Here is a 26,858-nt window from a genome sequence, read left to right as displayed (position 1 = left end):
TTATGTATCAACTTGGCCGGGCAACAATGCCCAAATATATGGCCAAACATGATTCTAAATGTTTCCTTCAGAGTGTTTTTGAACAAGATTAATATTTAAATCAGTAGACTTTCAGTAGAGCAGATTGCCTTCCTTAATGTAGGTGGGCCTCATTCAATCAGTTGAAGGCCTAAACAGAACAGAAAGACCAACTGCCCCTGAGCAAAAAGAAATTCTGCAACAGATGTTTTTTCAGACTTGAACTGCAACATCAGCTCTTCCTGCCTCTCCAGCATGCCAGCCCACTCTGCAAATTTCAGACTTGCCAGTTTCCACAATCATGTGAGCCAATTCCTTAAAATAAATCTCATTCTCTTACATTTCTTTCTCTGGTTCTGTTTCTCTGGAGAGCCCTGACTAATACAGATGCCCTTTAAAGGGCACCTCCTCCAGGAAGTCTTTCTTGATTCCTAAGCACAGTCCTCTATTTTCTCTGGTCTATCATAGTCTTTCATCCTGCCTCAGTTACATAGCATTTGTCGCATTATATCCCACTGAATTATAAGTCTGTTTCCTTTATGGGGGAGTGAGTCCTGGATTTTAGGAGACAATTCACCTAAGTCCTCAGCATAGTACAGCACAGAAGAGGTGCTGATTGGCTGGCTGGTTGGCTGGCTGGTTGCATAGGTGAATGGAAGGAGGAAGGAAGGAAGGAAGGAAGGAAGGAAGGAAGGAAAAAGGAAAAAAGGGAAGAGGAGGAGGGGAGGAGGAGGAAGGAAGAAGGAAGCAAAGGAAGAAGAACTGAGATGGAGGAAAGGAAGAAAAATGGATAAACAGATGGGTGAATGGATAGAAAGGCGGAGTGATGGTAGAGTGAATGGATCTGTAAATGGATGGAAAATAGAAAAATGATGAAGGAATGGATGGGATGAATGGATGAATAGTGGGTGGATGGATGGGTGATGGATGGGTGATGATGGATGAGTGGGCATGTGATAGGTGGACGTATCAGTGATAGCTAAGTAAATGGATAAATGAGGCAAAGTTCCTATCATCAAGGAGCTCCCAGGTGGGTAGGAGAGTTATCTTTGTTCACAACTCACTTCCACCCCAGGCAAAAAGGCTTCAGGGCCCCAAGCGAGAACCTGCAGATTCCCAGGGACAATAATGGCCGCTTAGTCAGTGGGAGCCCTATTCAGTCCCCTCTGTAGAGGCTCTGCTATGTGCCTGGCCTTGTGCTAGCCACAGGATATTGTGGTGGGTGCAGGGTTTGGCATAATCCTACGTTGGACTCGGTTCTGCTATGTCCTAGCTGTGTGGACTTTGACAAGTCACTTTCCCTCTCTGAGTCTCAGTGTCTTCATCTGAAATGGCTATATTTATAGATTACATCACCAAGCGGCTAAATACATATGTTCTGGAGCCAGACTGCCCAGCTCTGTCATTTGTTAGGGTGTGACCTTGGGCTGATCGCTTTGCCATCCTGTGCCTTAGTTTCCCCATATGAAAAATGGGGATAATCCCAGTTCTTCTCCTATAGTATTGTTATGAGGCTTAAATGGAATACACACAAAGTGCTTGGCACAGAGTCACTGCTCATAAACATTTGCTGTTACTCACATCACAGTGCAATTAGGAAGAGAAAATGAAATAATGCTGGCTGGTTGCCTGGAGCCCTGGAAACTCTCAAAAAGTTATGTTATTCTTAAGTAATAGGGATAAGTAATGGGTGTAAAAACGATCCCGTTTTTCGGATAGGGAAACTGAGGGAGGTTCTGAGAGGAACAGTGACTTGGCCCAAATCAGGCAGCAAATAAGTGGTGGAGGCCGCGATTTGAACGCAGGCCTGGCCGACTCTGGGCCCCAGCTCTGTCCAGGAAGGTGGCAAGCTGCAGGCCTTGAGGTATGAGTAAGATTTCAGCAGGTGATGAGACAGGGCTGGTCCAAGAGGCCTCTGGGCTGGAGGCCCAGCCAGGAAAGCAGAGGCACAACTGGGGAACCGAACATCACAGGGCCTGGCCAGGGCACCGATGGGGGGCAGCAGGAGAGCACCGGGAGGGAGAGAGGGAGGGCAGCGAGGCGCCATCAGAGGCTTGGAGCAAGGAGGGGGTGGTTGGATGTGGTGTCTGGAAGCCAGGCTCCGGCTGCGGTGAAGGTGAATAAATGGCTCATGGAAATGGGCAGGTGAGAGGTGTCAGCCACCTTGCCAGGGTAGCTGTGTATGTAGAGTGCAGGATGAGGCGAGTTTCTCCCAATATGCTAAGACCAAGCAAAGTACCAGAAACCATCCTACAGAAGGCAGGATTTCCTCCCTATTTCAATCTCAAAGAGATGATAATACCAGTGAACACAATAATGAGAGGCTGACCATGAGCCGGGCACACATGGCTTATGAAATCACCACAATCACCTTATGAGAAAGCTACTGTTACTGTTCTCTTTTTATAGATGCAGAGAATCAAGTGACCTTCCTAAAGCCACACAGTTAGTAACCCAAATGTGACTGGCCTCTGCTATTCTTCCTTGCCCCACCTGACCCACCAGGTGGCAGGTAAGGCCCTTGGTTTGTTCTATGGGATGTTCGGAGGGATAGGGAAGAGGGGTGGACAGCAAAGAATGGGAAGGGCATTCCAGGTGAGGGTCCCAGTGGAGGAAGAAATGAGAAGTGGGAGTGAGCAGGGGGTGGTGAAGAGCATGGGGGTACATTTTGGGGCCCTGCAGTAGAGTGTTTGAGCCAGCCAGTGAACAATAATAACACCTGTGATAGCAACAGCTCCATTTCTCATCACGGCTTGAGGTAAGAACAGTGTCTTGCCCATTTCATGGATGAGAGGTAGGTACCCTTGCCTATTTCACAGATAAGGAAACTCAGGCACAGGTCAGGGCCAGAGCTGGGCCTGGAATCTCGGGCTTTTAGAATCAGGGTGGGGGGTGGTGCTCGTGGGAGGAGGGAACAGGGCCTGAGAAGTGCTCCAAGTAACAGGACAAAGCTGGGAAACCTGATCACATGTTTACTAGCTTAGAGATTAAGGCTATGCTGCTGGGGGCTTACCAGGAGGCAGGCAGGTAGCAGCAGGCCTTGGGGAGTGTGGTGGAACAGGTGGCCCCGGCCAGCATTTCCCAGGCCACGATGTCTGCCAGTCACCAGGTTTTTTAACATGCTTGCTCTATGACAACCCACTTTTTAAAACATCTTCAAAGCAGAAGGTAACCTTGACTGCCATGGTCCAGGTCTAAGCACTTTGCATGCATCAACTCTCATAATAGCCTTGAGGCCAGACAGGTGTCTCAGTGCTATCTTTATACTGTACAGGTAGGGAAACTGAGGCAAAGAGAACTTCCTGAGAGCATGCAACAATGAGGTGGTGGAGCTGGATTTGAACCTGACCACTTGACCCCAGAGTCTCTGGGTTTAACTCCTCAGCTATCTGACACGATTGCGTAGATCAGCATATTTCAAAAGGAAGAGCCGCCTCAGGCCTAAGAAATGGCTGCTATAAACAGAAGGCACCAGAAAAACAAATAAAATAAAGACAGAACACGATTTTCTCGTTTTCTTTAGATGCTGTTGCCTAGGAGAGTTTAGAGTCAGAGACCTGCTTTCGGTTTGCGAACAGGATGGAAGAGCAAGTGGCAGAGAGGCATCCAACACACCCTGCCCTGAGCTGAGGCCTCTCGACTCAGTCAAAAGGGCTGAACAGAAACTCACTGTGCATGGACCCTTCGGTGTCACACCACACTGTCTCCAATACCTCGGAGAACAAACTTTCCCTGTGGGCCTGCCTAAGAGGCAACAAGAATTGGCCACTTCTGACAGATGAAGAAACTGAGGCTCCCGGTGGGAGGAGAGTCTGCCCAGTTAGGACAGCAGCACCAAGAATCCGATCTTCATCTGTTTGGCTCCTCGTTCTCTGCACTTTCCTCAGCACCATCCACCCCTTTAGGCAAACAGTTTCAAAGATCCCTTCCTTCAAGGCTAGGGCCTTAGATAGCCTCCACTCATTCCTTCATTCACTCATCCATTCATTCCTCAGGGACTCCCTATGCCTACTGTAGTCAGCACTCTATTGTGCCAAGGACACAGAAACAGGTCACCTCCAAGAGAGCTGTCTGGTAAGGAGACAGACCCCACACCCAACGATCTCATGAGAGGGGACTCTGAGGAAAAGCAGGAAGACAGCTAACTCAGCCAGGGTGAAGGAAGGCTTCCTTGAGGTGGTGAGGCCTGACCTGAGTGTGGAAGGAGAAGGAGGAACTGGCTTGGTACCATGAAGCCAAGCTTTGCGGAGCATGGAGAGAGAGCACGACTCACCCCTGGAACTTACAGCCTAGTGAGAGTAGGATGGACATGCACAGGGAAAACCAAATAACCAGCAAGACCTCTAGGAGACTGAGAGGCTCGGGAGTCCCAAGACCCGCCTCCTCCAATTCTGATATCAAGCACCTGGCCCTGGGCTGGGCCCATGGCAGGTTCCCCACCTCCAAAAAAAAAAAAAAAAAAAAAAAAAACAAGCTGCAGAGCCGAAGGTCTTCATGCATGCCTGCACATGAACAAGGGAGAGATAGAGGTCCAGAGAGGGCACTGGACTTGCCCAAGTTCACACGGCAAGGTGTTAGTTGACATGGGCTCACACCTAGCTCCCTCATACCCCAGCCCCCTGGTACCACCTCAGAGAGGCTGGCTTTCACCGTGTTTCTCCACAGATTTACTAAACACTTGCTCAGGTCCATGTGGATCTTGAAGGCTCAGGGATGAAATGATGATGATGATAATGATGTTGATGATGATTGCAGCCAACCTTCCTAAGCACCTATTGCTAAATGTTTCACATATCTTACAACTCACAATACTCATAAAAACTTTATGAGGTTTATACTATTACTATTACCTTTTTATCTGGAAAGAAGCCCAGAGAGGTGAAGTAACAGGCCCAACGCCCCACAGCAAGTAACTGGCAGAGCCAAAATCTGAGCTCAGGCTGTCCTTTTCCAGAGCCAACCTATGGAATCATGAGCCTTTGTCCTCCTAAGTCAGAGAGACCACCACAGTATACCAGGATGGATACAACAACTCTCAAATTATGTGAAAGATGCCCCAGTGGAGGAGATTGTGGCCCAAGACAATGGCCAGCCCTACCACCTAGAGATTGGTGTCATCTCCAGGCACTGACAGCACTGTGTCCTCAGTTGTACCTTTTCTTTAGTAACTCTTGGTCCTGAACTTCTAGGTGCATCAGAGAAGAGGAGAGACCGATGCCCTTGGCTAGGCTCAGCTGGCAGCCACTGGGCCCGGTGGGGCCAGCTCCCAGCCTGAACCTGACTCCCCAAGCTGGTGCACATACCCCTCCACACCACCTCGCCTGGTGATGGTCCAGGGGCTGGCATGCTGTGTTCTCAGCTTCCAGGTGTGCTCTGTCACACCTGCCTCTACCAGCCGATTGGAATGTGGAGCCCAGATGTGGTGAGCGAGGACTGAGCAGGGTGGGGAGCAGGGTCTCCGGTGGAGAGCTGGGGTGACATTGGAATAAGTGACTGCTGTGTTTGAATCCTGTTGTCAGACTTCCTAATCGAGAAATTCTGGGTGCGTCTCTGGACCTCTCAGAGCCTCTGTTTCCTCATCTGTGAAATGGGGATGCTGATGCCAGCCCCACCATTTATGTTGTATTAAAATGAAAAAAAAAAAATTGAAAAACAACTAGCATATGTCAATTATATCTCAATAAAGCTAGAAATTAATTAATTTAAAATCATAATAAATAAGTAAAAAGCAACTAGCTAGTGCCGGGCACGTGGCAGCACCCACAAATAACTGTTTCCGTCTCTTTGTGAACCTAGACTGCTTTCCAGGCTCCTTCAGTATTCCTTCTCGATTAACGGGGGCTCATAGGTTTGGGCTGAGGAGGATTCTGAGAACCCATCTGGTAACAATGGGAATAAGATCTCAGTGATGTCTGTCATGGACCCAGGAGGGAACAGTGGTGTGGACGCCATGGATTTGCCATTCTCTTTTCTTTCTTCTTTCCTGTCTCCCCCTCCCTTTTCCTCCCCTCTCCTCTCTTCTCTTCACTCTTCTCTCTCTTTCTCCACTTTCTATTGGCTTCACTTTCAAAACATATCCAGAAACCACTCACTTCTTGCCATATCCACTGCTCCCACCCGGTCCAGCCATCACGATCTCTCTGCTTCCTTCTTTGCCCGTTCAGCCTCTGATTCTCACAGGACCCAGAAGGATCCTGTTAAACCCTGAGTCAACACTCATCCCTCCTCTGTTCAGCAGCCTCCCATGGCTCTCACCTCATTTGGGGTAAAAGCCAAAGTCCTCACAGTGGCCCACCAAACCTGGACAGTCCAACCCCCATCACCTCTGAGACCTCGCTTTCTACTATCTTCCCCTTTGTCACTCTGCTCCAGTCACACTGGCCTCGTGGTTGTTCCAGTTGAGGGTCTCTGCCTCAGGACCTTTGCACTTGCTTCCCCCAGCCAGGAATGCTCTTCCCCTAAATACTCACATGACTCTCTCTCACTTCTTTGGTCCCTACTCAAACATCTTCTTGTCGGTGCAGTCTTTCCCCTATTTAAAATGCCAACCACTTTAACACACTTTCAGTCCCTTTCTCAATTTATTTTTTCTCTCTAGTGCTCACCACTTCCTTATGTGCTATTATTTTATTTGTTTTTCTTATTATTTATTTCTTCTTCTGCCTCTATACTCAAACTCTATGCTCCAGAAGCCCCTGTGCTCCCTGACCCTTGGGCCCTCAAATTTTTTCTCTATCAGGAAAGCAACCCCTGCCCCTCCACCTGGCTAATTCCTTTTCATCTTTTAGGTCTCTTTTTAGACATCTCCCATTTCTGGAACATTCCTAATGGTGAGCCTTCAAGGGCAGGGGTCACATACCTCATTTGTGTCATGTCCATGGTGCTGCCTGAGGCCTGGTATACAGTAGGTGCTCAGTAAATGCTCAGTGAAAGGTTTATTCATACTTTAAAGCAAAAGAGCTCATTCCTTCTGATCTTAAATTCTTTTTAAATTTTTTTTTTACTAGGCTAAGAATTGTATTAACCTTTGTTTCAAACTTTATTCCCAGGCTTCTTTACCTTAATTAGCTGCAAAGAATAATTTGTGTATAAGCGAAAACTGAAAAGAGCTGCAGTGTCCAAGGGCCTTGGGCTTAAAAATATTAGAGACTGAGATTTTATCAGATCCACGAAAAAAAATTTTACAAAGCGGTCATAATATAAAATAGCAGCTTCCAGTAACTTCTTCAAGTTTTATCTTCTTCAGAAGTTGACTCCATTCAGTTTGCTTCATTCTTGGAAGCCTCGTCAAAATTATCCACGAGATCTGGAACTTCATCATCATCCTCCTCTCCGGTAGCAAGTGGTGCTTTTCCATCCATAGGTTGGTTGGGCAGAGCTTCAGCCAGTCTCCTTAAACTAGTCAGACTGTCCGCACCAAGCTGGTTTAAGATGCTGGGCAGCATTTCTGTCAGCTGCTTTGTCTCAGCATGACCTGTAAGGGTGAAAGCGTTTGCTGCCAGAGATGCCTAAACTTTAGGGTTGTTAAAGAGGGTCACTGTTCCTTGGTTTGTGAACATATTCACCTCTTCAATGTCAGAGATATTGTTTACCCTTAACTTCTTTAAGGAGAACTGAAATTTTTTATCATCTGCTGTAGCTGTTCTGTGAACCACCTTCTTTCTGCGAGCAGTTCCTTTCCCACCAATGCGCACTTGTGCCTGCAGTTTGGCGAGTCTCTCCTGGTTCATGATAGTTTCTTTCATCTGGTTGGAGAGGAAACGGGGCCACGTGGGGGACTAGACTTAGCGCTCAGAGGGTCTTGGGCAGACCAGCTGAGAATAAGCGCATACACACGAGGGTGCAAGATGGCAGCTAGGGGGCCTAAATTCCTTTCTTTTTCCACATCCCTACTCTAACTTGAGAGAGGGTGCCACTTTTATTAATGATGAATGTGTCCTGTATAGCCCGTTACAGTTCCTCTGAGAAATGCTTTCATGTTGTTATTCCCTAACCGACCCATGGTACTAGCAGCTCAGAGGTTGCTATTAGGAGTAGCTCAGAGAGGTGAGGGGACAGGCTCCAGGTTACACAGCTTCGCCTTTCCTGGCCAAGAAGACAGAGCAGGTGTCAACGCTGGAGGCCCAGGGAGACCACGTGGTTTAACTGTTGTCCTGAGGGTAAGCGGGAGTCCCCACAGATGTAACAGCCAAAATAGGATGTCAGTAGCTAAACCATGTAATCTGTAGGATTTCTCACAGTCCAAATCTATGTTATTTGGGGAAAGAAGAAGGAGAAAACTCGAACTCGAAAAGAGAAGGAGGAAGAAGAAAGGAGAGGAAGGAAGGAAAAGAGGAAGGAGGAAAAGAGGAAGGAAAAAGGAAGAAAGGAAGAAAAAGAGGAAAAGGAAGGAAGAAAAGAAAGGAGAAAAAAAAAGAAAAAAAATAAGAAAAAAAAGTTACAAAAGAATAAAATATGCAGAAGAGAAGGAGGAGAGAAGGAGAGAAGGAGGAAGGAGAGGAAGGAAGGAAGAAGGAAGAGGAGGAAGAATGAAACCAAATCTGGCCATGCAGGCCAGAAGCCAATTCTCAATCACAACCTAATTCATGAACTGACTGTGTATTATCCACCAATCCTGCTCATGGTCTTTATCCACCAAAACCAAATATTACCAAATGATCCTTTTTGGAAGGAAGAGTCCATTTCAAGCAGATGCTTTTGAAAGCATCTTCCAAGAAGTTCTGCTTAGCTCTGGTCCAGTGGGGACACATAGTAGCCCCAGTTGGGAAGCAAGAGGCAGTGAACATGTTATTACTCTGCAAAACTAAGAGTGCGGTGAAGTGTGGAGAAGGCACTTGCCCAGGGTCACAGTGTTTGTCAGCAGCCTGCTTGTACTTTAGCCCCCACTGCCAAATGACCCTCGCTGTGAGCTGGGCCTCCAAGGGGCTCACTGGCAGACATGAAAAGGCCAGCACATCTGGTCGGAGACCCGAGCTGCATGAGACACATCTGATCCTTCCATCACTCCACCCAAGTCACCCTCTGGACTGCACACCACCTCCCCAGAGTATGGATGGAGGGGGTTCCAGAGCCACAATTCAGCATGGTCCCTTCTCATCCCAGAGGCACAGGGTCTCCTTTCTGATGCCTCAGCTCTTCCTGCCTTCTTAATCTCAAAGCAGACTTCTGGACTCGAGCGGACACCTCCCCCTCCTCACCTTTCTGCCTGGGCTGGTTGTGGTGGTCCTTTATATTCACTTAAAATTGAGAAAACTGAGGCTCAGACTGGTGATCACAGAGCTAATAAGTGACAAAGTCAGAATTCAGACCCACAGCTGTCTGAAGTCTCCCGATACTGGGTATGGTCGGAAGGGGTTCTAGAGCCATAATTCAACATGGTCCCTTCTCATCCCAGACACCTAGGAGCTTCTTCCTGAGGCTTCAGCCCCTTCCTGCCTTCTTAATATCAAAGAAGACTTCTGGAATGGAGCAGACATCTCCCCCTCCCTCACCTTTCTACCTGGGGTTGTCACCATGCCATGATCCGTGGAAGCCTCATTGATCTTTGGAGACCCATGTAGAAAAAATCCAAGGCCTCAGACACCTGAGCTGAAGGCTGACAGGATTTGGTCCGCAGAGGATATAGAGATAGGATATTCCTGCAGGAATAGCATGTGCAAAGGCTCAGAGGCAAGAGAGACGTTGGCACATCCAGGAAACTCCCAACAGGTACAGAGACGGTACAAAATATCATGGAGACCCAAGGTGATGGAGAGGTCAGGTTTAAAAGGCCACCTGAGGCTGCCTAAGATGGAGGGATTAGGGAGCCATGGAGGTTTGCAGTTAGATGATAATAGTGTTTTAAAATGACCTACATGGCTTCAGCTGAGTGGAGACTCTACTTGAAGGGCTGAGGCTGGCGGCAGGGTGAGAGTGAGGCAGGGTGTACCAATGGGCTCAGGTTTGTTTTATTAATTGTTAAAGCCAATGTGGATGTTGACCTGGGTGGAGGGAAACTGGAGAGTGCACCGGTAGGTGTGCCAGACCCATAGGATGGCCACCTGGAATCAGTCTCTGACAGCAGGACAATGATTAGGGGTCAAAGCTGTGGGCCACATGGGGTGCAAATTTCAGAGGCCTGCAGGGCAGGTGGTGGCAGTCGGGGCTACTCTCTATCCCTCTTTTATTACAATCAAGGTAATAATAACAATGGTCACTATTGGGTGCCTCCTGCATTCCACTCTCAATGAATCTCAGTGGCCTTTGTATGAGGTAGGTACCAATTTTACAGATGAGGAAACTGAGACTCAGAGAAGTTAAGTGACTAGCCCCAAACCATTCATTTCAGAAATGGCAGAACCAGGATTAGAAACCTCTGGGAAGGTAGAGGAGCTTTTGGAGGGAGGATGAAGGCTCAGAGACATTTCATTGGAACGTCAAAATGATTGGGTCTGAGTCAAAATTGGGACAAACAGAATCCCCAAGATTTTGTTTGAAGAAATAATAATAATAATGAACTAAAATGTGGGAAAGCTGGGCCTGTGCTGAGCTGTGAGAGGAGGTGGGGGCCCAGACCAGATGTGGGGCAGGCAGGCCATGGTCCAGGGTCAGGGGGTGCTCCTAAGAGGTATTCTGCCCTAAGACCTGCTGCCTCCTTGCTGACTCCTTGTGGAGTTGCAGCTTTCTGCAAGTTCTAAGCCTGCATTGGCTGGGGTCTTGTTTTTAATGATTAAGATGTCCCTGGGGGGCTGGGAGTTGCTGGCTGAGCAAGACACAGATGGTCACTCCATCCTTGTGGGGAGTAAGGATTAGAACCACACGGATTACATCTCTCCTGTGGAATATGTCTCCCCTGGGCCTGTCCTGCCATCCTGGCTGCCGGGTGGATCTCCTGGGGAGCTGTATAAAATCCAGTGCCCAGACCCACACCGGAATCAACATTTTCAAAGCTCTTCAGTTGATTCCAATATGCGGCCAGTGCTGAGAAGCAGTACTAAGAGCACTGCCTTGGAGCTAGACACAGGTGGGCTCAGCTCCTGATGGCTTCCACACTGGGTGACCTGGGGCTCGTTTGGCAATCTCTCTGAGCCTCAGTCTCCTTCTTCCACCTGGAATGACATTCTCTTCTTCTGGGAAAAAGGCATTAGAGTATATAATCTGGGAAAGTTGTGGGTACTTAGAGCACGAAAAAAAAAAAAAGGCAACTAAAATAATCTTGCTCACGCAATACCGACCTTTCCGAGTGGAAGGGAATGCTTTGATTCTGGACTTAAAAGGAGCATGTTGAAAGGCACTTCTGGAGCAGAACTCAGAGGCTGAAACCCATTCAGCTGAAGTCCCCTCGCAGCGTGACTTGCTTTATATTGCCCTCCTCCGTGGAAGATTCCGAAAGGAATGTCATTATTATCGAAATGGGCCATTAATTTGACATCTGTGTGGGAGAACATCGGCTCCTGCAGTGTTTGACCCACTGCAATTTCCGCAGACAGGGGCCACGGGCCACGGACATTACAGCTAATCAGTACGCCTTCGGCCCCCGAACGTGTCCCCGCAGCTCCCTCCCTGGTCGAAGGATGGAGTCGGAGGAGGTGGGAGAGCAGGATGCTCACCCCGTGCAGGCTCACACCATGTATGAGGCACTTTATCCAAACTTCGTGAAACACGTGTGTATCTGGTCCTTACTACCTGCTCCATTGTGTTGTGAGCAAGTTACATGCTTTTCCTCATTTGACTCTCAGAATCACCTATGAAGTCAGCACTATTATTCTCCATTTTGAGGCGGGATCGGGAAACTGAGGCAAGGTTTTTGGTAATCTGTCCCAAATCACACAGCTGGTAAGTGGCAGAGGCAAGATTTGAACCTAGGCCAGCTGGTTTCATGCAGCACACGCTTAAGCGCTTCACTGTGTCGTATCTGTTATCAGTGTGTTACCAAACTTGCTCTTCAGGCCACATACTAAGGATGATCGTCAACACTTTACAGAGGAGGACACCGAGGTTCTGGGGGCTGAAGCCCCATGGTCATCCAGCCGGCAAGAGGCAGAACTGGAATGTGACCTCCAATTGTCTGGCTTCAGAACCTATCTTTGACTATCTATGCTCCTGGGGTGTGAATGTTAGTCATTTTTTGGTTAACTTGATTGTCCATTCATCTCTCCTTCTAACCAACAGTTATTGAGTACCTACTGTTTGCGGGGGGGCGGGGTGGTGCTGAGGAGGCAGAGATGAGACAGGCCCCCTGCCCCCAAGACTCTCGCAGCTGGTTGGGCAGACAAACAAGCAATCTCCCCAGGATTTGGAAAAGAGAGAAACCGATTCTGTCTGCAGCAGCCTGGAAGGGCGACCCTGAGGAAGTGGTTTTCAGGGACGCATAGGAGCTCACCAGGAAGAGTGAACTAGGCAGAGAGAAAGGCAAGTACAAAGCATGGCCATGGGAAAGTGTGTGCTCTCTTTGGGGACATCAAACAGTTTGGTGTGATGAATATGGTAGAAAGCACAGGGGTTGACATGATGGGAAGAAAGCAATGCAATTGTGCTGGTGAGCAATGATGGGGCCTAAACTAGGACAGTGACAGGGGCTGGAGGGGGAGGGGCAGGTTTAGGATGAATGAAAGCAAAAAGGGAGGTTGACCCTTGAACTTCCCAAAATGGGCCCCATCAAATACTATGCAAAGAAGTGTGGCTTACTGCAGGGTTGGGATCAAGGGCCTTGGGAAGGAACGGGGGTGAGGGGGTGGTGGAGGTATGCCCCTCTGAATAGGGCCCTGGCTTGGGGTATGAATCACCTCAGAAATCCTAGCCATAGGTGTCAAAAGCAGTAAACTCTGCCCAGAGGGCCACAGTAGAGAGAAACAGCCCTGGACTTAGGAGTCCAGATGCCAGCTACATCACTCCCTAAACAAGTGACCTTGGGCAAGTAAGTCACTTCCTTCTAAGCCTCAACATCCTCTTCTGTAAAACAGGGGCCCTGATATCCACATCTGTCAGCCCCACAACCAGTCAATTACCTGGCCCTGTCTTTTTTTTTTTTTTTTTTGGTCTTTTGGAGGTGCTTAGCTGGTCCCTTCCTCTGTACCCTGCTCACTCCAGCTTCCTTCCCGAACCCTGGACATGCATACTCTTACCTGCCAATATATTGGTAACCAATAACCCCCACTCCCCCGCCCCGAGGGAGGTTTCTGGGACACATTTCTGACTCTGGCACTCCCCTGCTCAACTTCCATGGCTCCTTATTGCTCCAGGTCCTTAGTGTTCTAGGTCCTTGTCAGGCAGGCCCATGCCTACCCTTTTGTCTTAACTCCCATCCCTCTCTGGGCAAGAGACTTGTGCTTCAGCCACAGAGCACACAGGCTCTTTTTCCAGGAGGCCGCACTGTCGTCATGCCTCTGGGCTGCAGCATAAGCTCTTCCCCTGCTGAGATGCTTGTCCTCACTGCGTCTGGTAAAGTTCCCATGACTCAGGTTAACATCTGTGGAGATGAGATCTAAGGGGAGGGAATAGAGGAGTCCAGAGGGAGGGGAAAGAGAGGTGTGCGATGTGGCCAGCACCTTTGGCTACAAGCAGGGTTCTCATCCAAACTGGCAGCCAGACCCCAGGGCCTTAGGGGTAGGCAGTAGGCCACCAGGAGGAGGCAGAGTGACTGGGCAAGACCCACAGTACAGTTTCCCAAGCTGCCAGGAATCTGGAATGTGCAGTCCCGTCTCGTCTGCGGTTGGGGAAATATTTAGCCAAAAACAAACACTCTCATTCCTGATTAAGGGTGATGTCAAGGACCCTCTGACCCATATGGGAGGGCCTTGCCCTGAGAGTGGAGCCTGGCCATATACCTTCTCCAGGAGGCCCACCTGGACCTTGCTGTGTGACACTCAGTCGATTGCTCCCCGTCTCTGTGTTACTGTGTCTGTTGCCTCCTACTCAGGGGAGAGACAGGACCCCACAGAGAAGTCTCTGCACACTAAAGACTTTTTCTCCAGGTTCTGTTTGAAGGCAGTTTCAAGGTGCTGGAAGCATCCGAAGAGGGAAAGCCTCTGGAACAAATAGGTCTCTCAGGCAGGCCATGCCTCTTCTAGGAGCTTCATTCGATAACACCTCTCAATTGCCAACTGCCAAGAATGGCATTTTGCAGAAGTGGGAGCTCCTGAGAACTCAGATGTACAGATTTGGAAGGGACCCAATCCAGGAATGCCTTCTCTTGCTTCCTGTCTCTCCCCTGCCTATGTACCTCCCCGGATGGGGTGTTCACTTCCTGTCCAAGAAGCCCCTAGTTCAGCTGGAATTGGTCTCCCTGTAATTCCCTCTCCCCTACTGCCACAAGTCTTTCCCCACCCCCCAGACCCCCCACCCTTCTGCTTCCTAGGTGAGTGGTCTCATCTTTCCTCCCCTCTTCCTAGAGATCCTGAGGGTTCCCACTCTGGCTGGGAAAGTTGGGGTCGGGGAGGGTAAAGCAGGAAATAAGTGTGTTTAAGGGAGCAGCTTTGAGCCTGACAGATGTGTGTTCTAATCCCAGCTGTACCACTTTTCAGCTGTGTCGCTTTGGGCAGATGTCTAAAATTCCCTGAGCCTCAGTTTACCCATCTATCAGATGGGAACAATGAAAGCATCTAGCTTTTGGGGCCACTGTGAGGATTAAATAAGATAAGTGGTGGGAAACCTTTCCGTGGCCCCCTCTCCTATGGGGCTCTTCACCAGCCCGCTTCAACCTCTCCCCCAGCACTGCCCTTGCATCTGCACTCAGCCCGATGGGACCGCCCCTTCCTCCCATCATGCTGTGCTCTTTCCAGCCACTGTGTTTTTGTATGTGCTGTTTCCTCTGCTTGGTATGCTCTTCCCCCTCTCTGCCCGGCCACCCTCTACTCTCCCTTGGAGGTCCATACTACGGAGCCTTCTTTCCTCTCTCTCAGGCAGAAAGAATCACCCCCTCTCTAGTCGCCCACAGTCTCCACACTGCAGAGGTTCTGAGGAAGAATAACTGGGATCTGGGACTTGCTAGTGGTCCTAGTCCAGATCACCTGACTCTGAATGAGCTGCTTTTGCTCCCTGAGCCTCATTTTGCCTCATCTGAGAAATGGGGACAAGAACCAAGTTCTCGTTCTGTGCTCTTTTGCATCCTATAACCCACAGAGGTGACCCTGGTGTGCAGGTACAGCTCTGCAACATGTGCACTTCCTGGAAAAGAAAAGCAATTCAGGCCTAACCCCGGGGGCCCAGGCAGGAGGGTTACGTAAGTTCCGAAACTTATTTTTCCCTGTAATTATGACAAACTCCTGGAGCCCTGAGTGAATGGCCCCCATTCTTGCTTCTGTGCTTGTTGAGACATACACCAGAATTAATTTAATTACCATCTCGGGCCTCTTTCCAGGTGGGCCCTGCCAGGGCACCTCCCTCTGGATTTCATTAAGTCTCCTGTCAACATCTCTGGCTCAGCACTGCTGCTGGTGGAGCCATAGGAGAAACGGGTGCCTGCCCCAAGCCCGCGTGATGGATATTGTTTACCCTCTTCTTCCCACAGATTCCTTCTTAATAACCCTGGAGCCAGGAGGCTCCCTGGCAGGGAGGTCAGAGAGAGGGGTCTGGGTGGAGGCACTGAGGTGGCTCCCTTGGTGGCGTGGGCAGTATCAAGACAGCACCTGCTAGAAAGAAGCTAGGTTTTTAAGAAATAGAAGGAAAATTCAATTAGCTCCAGGGGAGTCTAAATTTTGGGAGGAAACTAAGTGTTTACTCTGGAAACTGTGTTTACTCTTTAGGAATCCACAGAGAAGCTTCTGAATACAGATGTAGGCTGAGCCCTGATCGTGCTCTCAGATTGACTCTTCATCCTAACCATAGCCTGGTTATAAACAGCCTCAAATATAAACTGAGCCCTGATCCTGATCATAACCCTGACCCTGGGCACAGATGGAACTCTCTGGCTCTGACTCCAGTTTTAGACTGAGCCTTGATCCTAATCATAGCCCAGTACCTGAACTTGTCCCCAAACTAAGCCTCAGTTCTGCTCATAGACTTACCTCTGATTTTGGTCACAGACTGAGCCCTGAATCATCATACTCAGGCTCTGACCCTGGAAACAGACTGAGCCCTGACTTACCTCTGGGCTGAGTCCTGATCTTGGTTATAAACTGGGCCTCGACTCTGGTCACAGACAAAAGTGGGTTTCAGGCTGACACTTGGTCTTGGTCACAGACTAAGTCCTAGTTCGGGCTATAGACTTAGGCCTCATCCTGGTCACAGAGCCCTGACCCTAACCGTAGACTAATCCACAAACTAATTCCATGAACCAAGCCCTGATCATGACTGTATACTCAAAACTGTTCTTGGTCCTCATCTGATCCCAAACATTAACCCAGCTGAATCCCAACCCAAGTTATAGACTGAGACTTCAGCCCTGACCCTGACCCCTAGATGACCTCTAACTCTAGCTCCTAACTGAGCCCTGACTCTGGTCAAAGACTAAGCCTTGATCCTGGTCTCAGACTGAGCCCTGACTCTGGTTAAAGGCTGAGCACTAACTTGATCCCTGGATGACCCATAGCCCCAGCTCCAGGTTAAGTCCTGATCCTGGTTACAGACTGAGCCCTAACTCCAGCCCCAGCCTGAGACCCGATCCTGCCAGCCCACATGCCAAGTTCTCAGATTCTATTTTCTCAAGACTATTCCTTCAAACTATAAACCTATCTCCTAGAAAAGAACCAAGGCAGCCCATTAGTGCTCATTCCTGTCAAGAGAAATATCCTTGAAGGAATGAATCAAGGAATTAACTTTGAGCAGCAGGAGACAGAGAAAAACAGAAATGATTACTTCCAAACGAGGAGCCGAGTTGGGCAGCTGGTTCCCCTGGAGGAAAAGGAAGAGAAAAAGAGAAAATATGGCATTGGGGGCAGGGGAGCAGACTGTTCCAGGCTTCCTCTTCAGGGACAGTGGCTGAGAGTCTTTCAATGTGCCCTATTGAGAATCGTTCATTCATTCATTCGATCACTCATTCAATAAACACTACAGAGTACCACCCACAAGTTTGGCCTTCATGCATTCCGCCATGCATTCAGTAAGCATATATTATGTGTGATAGAGCCCATGTTCTGTTTGATGGGGGGAGAGGCTACTCAGTGGGTGTCTCCAGGTTATAAATTACTCTCCTCCCCTCCTCTAAACCACTACTCCTGCTGTAAGTTCCGAGGGTATTGGGAAATGAGTCTTAGAGTCAGGAAGAGGTGGCAGGTCACCTTGCTTCTCAGAGTCTCAGTTTCCCCTTCTACTAAATGAGCAGGGTGAAGAAAATGACAGTTAAGAACATACCTAATGCAGTACTAGGCATACAGTCAGAGCTTAATAAATGCTGCCCCTTCCTTGATTGCTAGGGTGGATGGGAAGGTATAGTCACTAATGTTATGCATAACAACATCACAAAATAATGGTGACAGAGATTGTCCACTTAATGCTAATGGGTGCTGGCTGGAGGGCCGGGCCTCAGTTTCCCCATCTGTAAACAGTAGGGTTAGATTTGATAATCGCGTCATTCTAGCCACACTTGGACACCCCATAGCTGGATTTCAGGGTACAAGGGAGTGGCAAACCCCTAAACTCAGATGTGGTTTCAGTGGCTCTGAATGTTACTCTGCTGCCCAGCAGCACCTGGGACGGTTATAAAACCTGTCCCAGCAAACTCTCTCCTCCCCAGGGAACCACAGGTGGTGTCTGGCCACAGCACACAGCTCACCAGCCTGGATGTCACCAAGCTCGCATTGGCCTTGACGAGGTTCAGCAGATTTGAGTATGGCCTCAGGAAGTCGCTACTTCCCCTCAGCTCTGGGCCTCAGTTCCTCCATGACTCATATGGGGCAGCACAGCCTTTGAGGTGCTGACAGGCCTCAGTGTGAATCTTCGTCCACCCCTTACAAGCTGGGGGACCTCGACTAACTTACCCTCTCTCAACCTTATTTTTCTTTCCTGGATGTGGGACGATGAGATATTGATTTTAGGACTGCGATTGAGAAGCGGAGGTGGTAGAGACAGCTGGCTTAGGTAGTGTAGCGTACACAGCAGGAGCACTATAATTGCAGGCAGGTGTCATCACTCCTGGGCTTAAGCAGAGATTTACACACTGTGGTTCATGGAGTGTCCACGGGTGGTTGGAAGCAGGGGTAGGAGGGCCAAGCCGAACGGACTCAGGACCTTGAGCTGTTTTTATCCAATTAGCTGTCGTGTAAGAATTCGTCTGAAGAAAGAGGACCCACAGAAAAGTCCAAGGCCACCAGGTTAGGGCTAAACTGCTGTGATTGACACAGAACCTACTGCGTGCAGGGCTCTGAAGAGGTTTGTTCGGGGGCAAAGTGAGGCTCTCCCCATCTTTCGACAGTGCTCATAGCCCTTGCAGTGTAGGAAGGGGCCGTGCCGACTGGGCGTGCTTTCAGTCCATGGCAGCGTTGGATTTCCCCCACGGTTTCTACCTACAATGGGAGAACCACAGCTGCCTCTTAAGAAGCTCACACCGTGCTCGATGCTCTCCTTTCGGCAGAAGGTTTGACGAGCAAACGAGGATTATCAGACAGCCGAACACTGCTACTTCTCTCTCCATTTCACAGCTGGGAAAACTGAGACACAGGGCAGCGACGTGACTTTCTAAAGGCCACACAGTCACTGAAAGGTGGAACCTGCATTCACGGGCAGTGCTGGCAGCTCCAGAGCCCTGGGCTGAGCCCCAGACCTCTCGACCCCTGATGGTCAGAGTGAGGCTGGTTTGGCCCCTGAAGGGTTATCTTTGCCCATGTATCCCCCACCTCATATGTTGCTCAGAGGCATCTGGGATGGAAGGAGGGCTTGTTCGCTCTGAGTTCTTTTTCCTTTCAGGTATTTTGTTCTGTTTTGCGGCCTTTGTTTAGCCAGATTTGTGGTCAGCATTTGACCCAGAGAATGGGGTGAGCAGGCATGAATGAGGGGGAAGGGAGACTAAGCTAGGTTGGAGGGTCTGTGAGGCAAAAGAACTCACATTTACTGAACATTTACTCTGTGCCAGGCACCAGGCACCATGCTCTCAGGTGAGCATTGCTATCCCCATTGTATGGATAAAGAAATTGAGGCAAAATGGCCAGTTAGATAATAGAGCCAATACAGCACCCAGGTGTGTGTCCCTGTGCTCTTTGCAAGGCCAGTGAATCCCTGTGGGCCTGGCACCATTTCCTCGAGCCTTCCTCAGGTGGTCCTCAGAGGCTCAGCCCAGGTGCAGAGCCTCTCGAGAGGACCCTCTCCAGGGCACCATTTCAAGACTGAAGTATTAGCCTCACCCAGAACCCCAACGAACAGCGCAGGGTCCCAAGACACCCCTGTACAGTGGCAGCTGGTGTGGTTTTCAGGAGTGCTGGGGCTGCAGTGAGACTTCAGTTTAAGTTGTGGCTCCACCACCCACTCCTTGTTGTGAACTTGAACATGTCCTCTAAGGCGGAGACATGAGGACACATGCATCCTTCATCATTTAACAACTATTTATAAAGCACCTACTGTGTGCCTGGCCTCGTGTCAGGTGCTAGATGGATGGGTGAGCCGATAGCCTTTGATAGTAGTTGGGTGCTTTGGAAATAGGCAGTGAAGTGGAAGGCTAGGATCCTTTGGGGGTTTAGAATTCAGAGGGGGTGCGAACCCTTGATATTTCCTCACAGACTGCAGATGTCAGTGAACCAGAGCCCCAGAATTTCTCCTTTCAGCCTTTTCTTCCCACAGTGCTCCCTGAGACAGGTCAACATACAGTTATCTGCTGTGTGACATTGCACAGCATCTCCTGTGTCTTTCAATAGGCTCCAGACTCTTGGAGGTTTGTCTCAATGATCTACTGATGCATCAAAAATCATTCCAAAACACAGTGGCTTAAAATAGCAACCATTTTATTAGCTCTGCCATCTGGTCTGGGTTAAGCTGGACACATCTGCTAGTTTTATCTGGGCTCACTGAGGCAGCAGCAGACACCTTGGGTTCAGATAGTGGAAGAAGGCATCCCTTAGGTCTGGGATAGTGGCTATTGGCTGAGCCACACATCTCCAGAAGACTAGCCAGGGTTTCTCCATTGAATGCACCTTCCCAGAGCAAGCCCCAGTATGGAAGCACTTTCTAAACCCCTGCTTACTTCACATTTGCTGAGGTCTCACTGGCCAAAGCAAGTCACACAGCCAAGCCCAGAGTCGGTGTGGGAGGGGGCTACACAAGGGCATACTCCAGGGATGTGTGATTCATGGGGAGCCATTACTGTACCAGCCTAGCACCACCTCCGCAGGCTGTTTCCTGCTTCTGTACCTTGGCCCAGGCTGTTCCTTTGCCAGCTACGCCCTGCTTCGTGAACTCCCACTTGGGCAAGTTAGGTAGCTTCTCTCTGCCTCAGTTAGGTAGTCTCCTCTTCTACAAAATAGGGCTACTGAGAGTGACTTCATTCAAGATTTATTTGAGGATTAAATGAGCTAATATGTGGAAAGCTCTCAGAACAGTGCCTGGCAGTATTTCCTCAAAAAAATGCCCACCATTACCATCATTATGATGATTCTTAGCATGACTACTCCTGCCCTCATGCTTCAAAGGCCTGCTCAAGGGGTCTCCTCCTCTCTGAAACCTTGGATTCTCCCCAGCCAAGCCCTACCCTCCAGGCCCAGATCTTCCTGGTCTACCTTCCCCAGACCTTCCTGGTCCATCTTCCCCTTCCCCCTGAGGGAAGGGAGTCCCAGGGCCCAGCACAGGGCCTCTGGGAACTCTCTCTTTTCATTTGCAGTTAGGGAGGCAAGACCATTTCCGGTGACTCCATTCAACGGAGGTGAAAACTGAGGCTCAGGAAGGTGTGGTGACTTGCCCAGGTCACAGGCTGGTGTGGTAGGTGGGTGAGCTAGGAGTTGAATCCAGGTGTGACTGTGGCATCTGTGTCTGTCTACCTCACTGTCCAGCCCTCCGTTTGGTGCCTACATGGACTTGCGTCGGGGATTCAGAAGGAAGCCATGCAGTCTGAGGGACAAGGACAGTCTAGAAGCAGCTAAGAGTAGGGGGTAGGTGTGGAAACCAAAGGAGCCCCCGACCTGCTGGGGTCAGGGCAGGTTGCCCAGAAGACATGATATGATAATAAGGAGAAAAAGGTGCAGAGAGACAGGGCAACATCCCCAAGGCCAAAGCCAGATTGTGCCAGGTCACCCAGACCATGTCACCACAGCCTTCTCCATCCTAGCCACATCCCCATGGGTCTCAGGGACATGACCCCCACCCCATCTACCAGGGCACACCTCCTGGGTTTCCGGATACTAACCAGCTCCCCCATCCAGAGGAGCGGGGCAGTGCAGCCCACCTTCTGAGTCTTTCAGTCCAGCAGATATTTCATCTAGACACATTTCCCATGCCTCCATGGGATCAGCATCTGCCTCCTGGCTAAGAGAAGAAACCACAGAGCCCTGAAAGATAACACCTGCCTTAAGCATCTGAAAGCTGGACAAAGATAGATTGCAGAGAAATTTACCTCCTCTGAAAGGGTTTGGGCACTGGCTCGGGGAACTAGTGAGGCCATGGAAACGCGACCTGCCCCTGTGAGAATGACGGCTTTCGTCGGGACACGGAGATGGTCACTGAATGACTCTGGGCAAGTCACATCCCCTCTCTGAGTCTCAGATACCCCACCTGGAAAGTGAAGGTGAAAATAACCACCTCATGGGGTTTGAAAACCCCTGTTCCCCCACCTGTCATTCCGCCATTATTGCACATTTAGTCTGGCACGTGGCAAGTATTGTTCTGGCCTGAAGAAGCTTCTTCTTACTCCCTCCCACCCCGCCCTCCCCATGTTTTAAATTGTGGTAAAACACATATAAAATAAAATTTGCCATCTTAACCATTATTAAGTGTACTGTTCAGTGGTACTAAATGCATTCATAATGTTCAATCATCACCATTCTCCATCTCCATAATCCTTTCATCCTGTAAAACTGAAGCACTAATTCCTCTCCCCAGCCCCTGGCAACCACCATCCTACCTTCTGCCTCTCCTGGAGAAGCTTTTTAAGTTTCCAGAATCTCCTGGAGAAAGGAAGGGTGCACCCCCAGGGGCGGTTAATACATTAGGTAGCAGCTGAGACCTTGGCGAGCAGAGCAGAGCGCTGGGATACACGAGCCCTGAAGAGTCACAAACGATCCAGCTCTCACCTGACTTTGTTTTTCAATTTTCCTTTGATTTTATTTTATATAAGTATGATTTATATACAGTGAGATGTATCCTCTATTAGTTTTCTAGGGTTGCCGTAACGAGTACTACAGACTGGGTGACTTAAACAACAGAAATTGATTATCTCACAGTTCTGGAGGCTGGGAAGGCCAAGATCAAGGTGCTGGCAGAGTTTCTTCTGAGAACTCTATCCTAGGCTTCTATAGATGGCTATCTTCTCCCTGTGTCTTCACATGGTCACCCCTCTTATCTATGTGTGTCTGTGTCCTAATCTCTTCTTCTTATAAGGACACCAGTCTTATTGGATTAAGGTGCACCCATATGACCTCATTTAAACTTTTTTCCTAAGCTTTATCGAGATATAATTGACAAATAAAATTGTATAAACTTAAGGTGTATGATGTGGTGATTTAATATATGTATATATTGTGCAATGATTACTGCAATAAAGTTAGTTATCACAGTCATCACTTCCCATAGATAACTTTTTATTTTTTTATGGTGAGAACATTTAAGATAGACTCTCAGCAAATTTCAAGAATACAATACAATATTTTTAACTATAGTCACCATGCCGTACATTAGATCTTCGGAACTTATTCATCTTAACATGGAAAGTTTGCATCCTTGACCAACATCTCCCCATACTTCTCCCACACCCCTAGCCCCTGACAACCACTGTTCAACTCTCTGGTTCTGTGAGTCTGACTCTTTAAAATTCCATATATAAGTGAGATCATTCGGTATTTGTTTTTCTCTGTCTACTTATTTCACTTAGCACAATGTCCTTCATTTTTATCCATGGTGTCACAAATGGCAGGATTTCCTTCTTTTTTATGTCTGAATAATGTTCTACATATTTCTATATCATTATTTTCTTTGTCCATTTGTTTGTTGATGGACCCTTAAGTTGTTTCTATGTCTTGGCTATTGTAAATAATGCTGCAGTGAACATGCGTATGCAGCTGTCTCTTTGAGATAGTGGTTTCATTTCCTTTGGACATATACCCATAAGTGGGATTGCTGGATCATATGGTAGTTCTATTTATTTATTTATTTATTTTTTGAGGCACTTCCATACTGTTTTCCATAGTGGCTGCACCAATTTGCATTCCCACCAACAGTGCACAAGGGTTCCCTTTTCTCTACATCCTTGCTAACACTTATTTCTTGTCTTTTCGATAATAGCTATCCTAACAGGTATGAGGTGGCATCTCATTGTGGTTTTGATTTGCATTTCCCTGATGATTAGTGATGTCGAGTACCTTTTCATGTACCTGTTGGCCATCTGTATGTCTTCTTTGGAAGAATGTCTATTCAGACCTCATTTAAAGGCCCTATCATCTCTTTAAAGGCCTTACCTCCAAATACAGTCACATTCTGAGGTGCTGGGGATTAGGACTGAGACATATGATTTTGGTGGTGAGGGGGAAATAGTCAGCCCTTAACAGACCCCTTTTTAGTTTATACGCTGATGAGTTTTGACAAATGTATACCCCCATGTAGTAAATGTCACAATCAGGATGCAAAACCTATTCATCACTCCAAAGTCATCACCTTTGTGTTCCTTCGCAGACAGACGCCACTTGCTACCCCTCATGCCACTGTGGATCCCATTTGTCTTTCCTAGAGTTTAACAGAAATAGAATCACATGGTGTATACTATTTGGAGTCTGGCTTTTCCCCTTCAGCAGAATGATTCTGGGCTTCACTCATGTCATGCACATCATAGTTTGTTCCTTTTTATTCCTCAGTAGCAATCCTTTGTATGCATGGACCACTGTTTGAGGGACATTTGCGTGGTTTCCAAACCAGGGTTATTAAAAATAAAGCTTCTATAAGCATTTGGGTCTAGGTCTTTGTGTGGCCATATATTTTTATTTTTCTTCGGTATCCCCACCTAGGGAATGAATCACTGGATCGAATGGCAAGTGGATTTTTAACTTTATAACTGTTCTTCAGCATGATTGTGCCATTTCACGCTTCCAGCAGCAGTGTTTGAGAGTTTCATTTGCTCTACCTCCTCATCAACATTTGACGTTAGTCTTTTTTACTTTCGTTTCAAAAGGTATGTACTGGTATTTCATTGTGGGTTAATTTGCGTTTCCCTGATGACTAGTGATGTTAAGCATCTTTTCGTGTTCTTATTGGCCATCGTATATCTTTTGTTTCGTCTACTTTTAATTGGATTGCCATTTTTTATTGTGGTAAGAGATATGTAACATAAAATTTATTGTTTTAACCATTTTTAGGTGTGTAGTTCATTTAGGTGGCATTAAGCACTTTCACATTACTGTGCAACCATCACCACCATCCATCTCCAGAACTTTTTTGTTTTCCCCAACTGTAACTCTGTCCCCATTAAACACATCTCTCCATTCCTCCTTCCCCAGTCCCTGGCGACCACCATTCTACTTTCCGTCTCTATGAATCTGACTGCTCTAGGGACCTCATGTAAGTGAAATCATACAGTATTTGTCCTTTTGTGCCTGGCTTATTTCACTGAGCATAATGTTCTGAAGGTTCATCCACATTGTAGCATGTGTCAGAATTTCCTTCTTTTTTACAATAATATTTCATTGTATTAATATATTACATTTTATTTACCCATTCACTTGTCAATGGACACATTTTAGCTATTGTGAATAATGCTGAGATGAATATGGGTATACATATCTCTTATCTCTTATAGTTTCTGCTACAATAATTGGGTAGTTATTTCATTATTGAGTTATTAAAACCTTAGTTTTAAATTAACATCGTAGTTATCAACCTCAGCTCTCTGTTAACTTAGTGTTTCAGCCAACATCTTATTTATCAGCTAATATTTTAGTTATTAGCCAAACCTAAATTTTAGCCAAGATCTTAAAGATGAGCTCACACCTTGGTGGTCAGTTAACTGCCTGTTTTTTTAGAAACTAACATCTCTGTTTTCAGCAAAACATCTGAGTTTTCAGCTAACACTTTGGGGACATTAATACAGTTGTTACTTCAGGCAGGATAAGACCTGGCTTAACTGGGAAAGGAAAATGAGGGGCTTAGTGAGGAAATGTAAAGACATTAAAGGAAGAACCTCTATGTTGATGAGGGGCATCCTCAGAGTGTTCTTTCCTCATTTGAACTACAAATTGGGGAGGAGGATGAGCCCCATCTTGTTCTCTTGACACCATCAGTGGGCACTGAGCCCTTTGATGGGCCCAGACCTGTGTTTGGTACATATTTAATGACCCAATTACAGGAATGTTCCCAGCCCCAGCTGCCCTTCCCAGCTTTGCTGGGGCAGGACAGGCTAGTAGAGCTCTAAGCAACATGGGCCTCAATGTCCCCTTCCAGCAAATGGATCACTCCAGGCTAAACCAACATTTGGTTATATCCCCACAGTGAAAAAATAACTCGAGGATGAGCAGAATTGATTTATGAGACTGGCATTGGGAAGAAGAAAGACATGCGCCAAACCTTGGAGCTTCTGGGATGGCTGGGGGGCAAGGCAGAAGCAGTAAAGCTGTGGAAGGGAGCGAGGGTCCCACGGTCCAGGAGCCAGCTCAGCCGTGGCCTGGAGTTGGGAGCCAGTGATATGGACCCCAGGGTCCATGGCATCAAGTCCCCTCAGCCCTGTTCACAGCCCTGTCTTCCCCTCCTATTCCTCCACAACTCCCTGCACCCTGTGATGCAATTACCCCCCAAAAGTGGCCTTGTCCCCTGCCACTAAGAGCCACTGCTCTGTGCCTTTGCAATCGTACTCGACATTTGAATGCCTTTTCCTCTTCAACGGAATTTCTGCAGCCTTAGTTCAAATGTTCTCACCTCTGGAGACACTTTCCCTGGACCAAGTCTCTCTTGAGATTTTTTTGAGATTTTATTTTTATTTTTATTGGTAAAGGTCCTGGTGGGATCTGCGGCTCTGTGGCTATAGATAGAATCTGACTCAGAGCCTGGCTCTCCATAAAATTTTTTTGAATGAATAATGAATGAATGAATGAATGAATAAGTGTGTGAATCAATAAATGAGTGAGTGAGTGGGTGGTAGGTATAAGGCCACATGCCTTCTCCAGGGACTGTAGAGGCTCCAGGGGCAGTGATCTTTGCTCTAATATCTTGCTGACACATCACGTGTTTCCCAGAAACACCTGGAACCCGCTCCCCAGGACCCGAAGTTCAGCTGGCCCTTCTGATGTCTGATGTCTTCTGTTCTGCAGTCCCAGGGAGTCTGGGATCTGCTTCCTGCTCAGGCTGCTCTGGGTCAGTTCTGGGTGCCCTGCTCTAGCTGAGCGGGGCTTTGGGGTATCACAGTTTGGACCCTGGTGTCCTCTGGCCCATGGACACCAAAACAACAGCATCCTCTGACGGGCTCAGGCTGCAGGGCTCTGAGAGTGGCTTCAAGAGCCCTCCAGACTCTCATAGCTCCCACCTCAGCCCTGTATTCTCAAGCTTGCTGTGTGACCCCAGATCGGTCACATGACCTCTCTAGACCCACATCTGCTTCATTCACACATCTGCATGACCTAGATCACACAGGACTCCCTGACCTTGTCTCCTACAGTTGGCCCATTGGCCTAGGATACAACCAGCTCGTCTTGCCTCAGGCCTTTGCACTGATTGTTCCTTCTTCCTGGAATGCTCTTCCCCCAGATCTTGGTCCCTCTCCTTCTTTGTGTCTCAGCCTAAATGTCACCTTCTTGAAGAGGCCTTTCCTAATC

General features: G+C 48.1%; 1 pseudogene; it reads right to left on the bottom strand.

Annotated features, from left to right (window-relative positions):
- Positions 1-7,262: 7,262 nt before the first annotated feature.
- LOC120581957 (transcription factor BTF3-like) lies at positions 7,263-7,794 on the bottom strand (annotated as a pseudogene).
- Positions 7,795-26,858: the final 19,064 nt, after the last annotated feature.

Source organism: Pteropus medius, unplaced genomic scaffold, assembly GCF_902729225.1.
Source record: "Pteropus medius unplaced genomic scaffold, Ma_sr-lr_union100, whole genome shotgun sequence".
Lineage (NCBI taxonomy): Eukaryota > Metazoa > Chordata > Mammalia > Chiroptera > Pteropodidae > Pteropus > Pteropus medius.
Note: the sequence above shows the minus strand (reverse complement) of the source record. Positions and strands in the feature narration are given on the sequence as shown.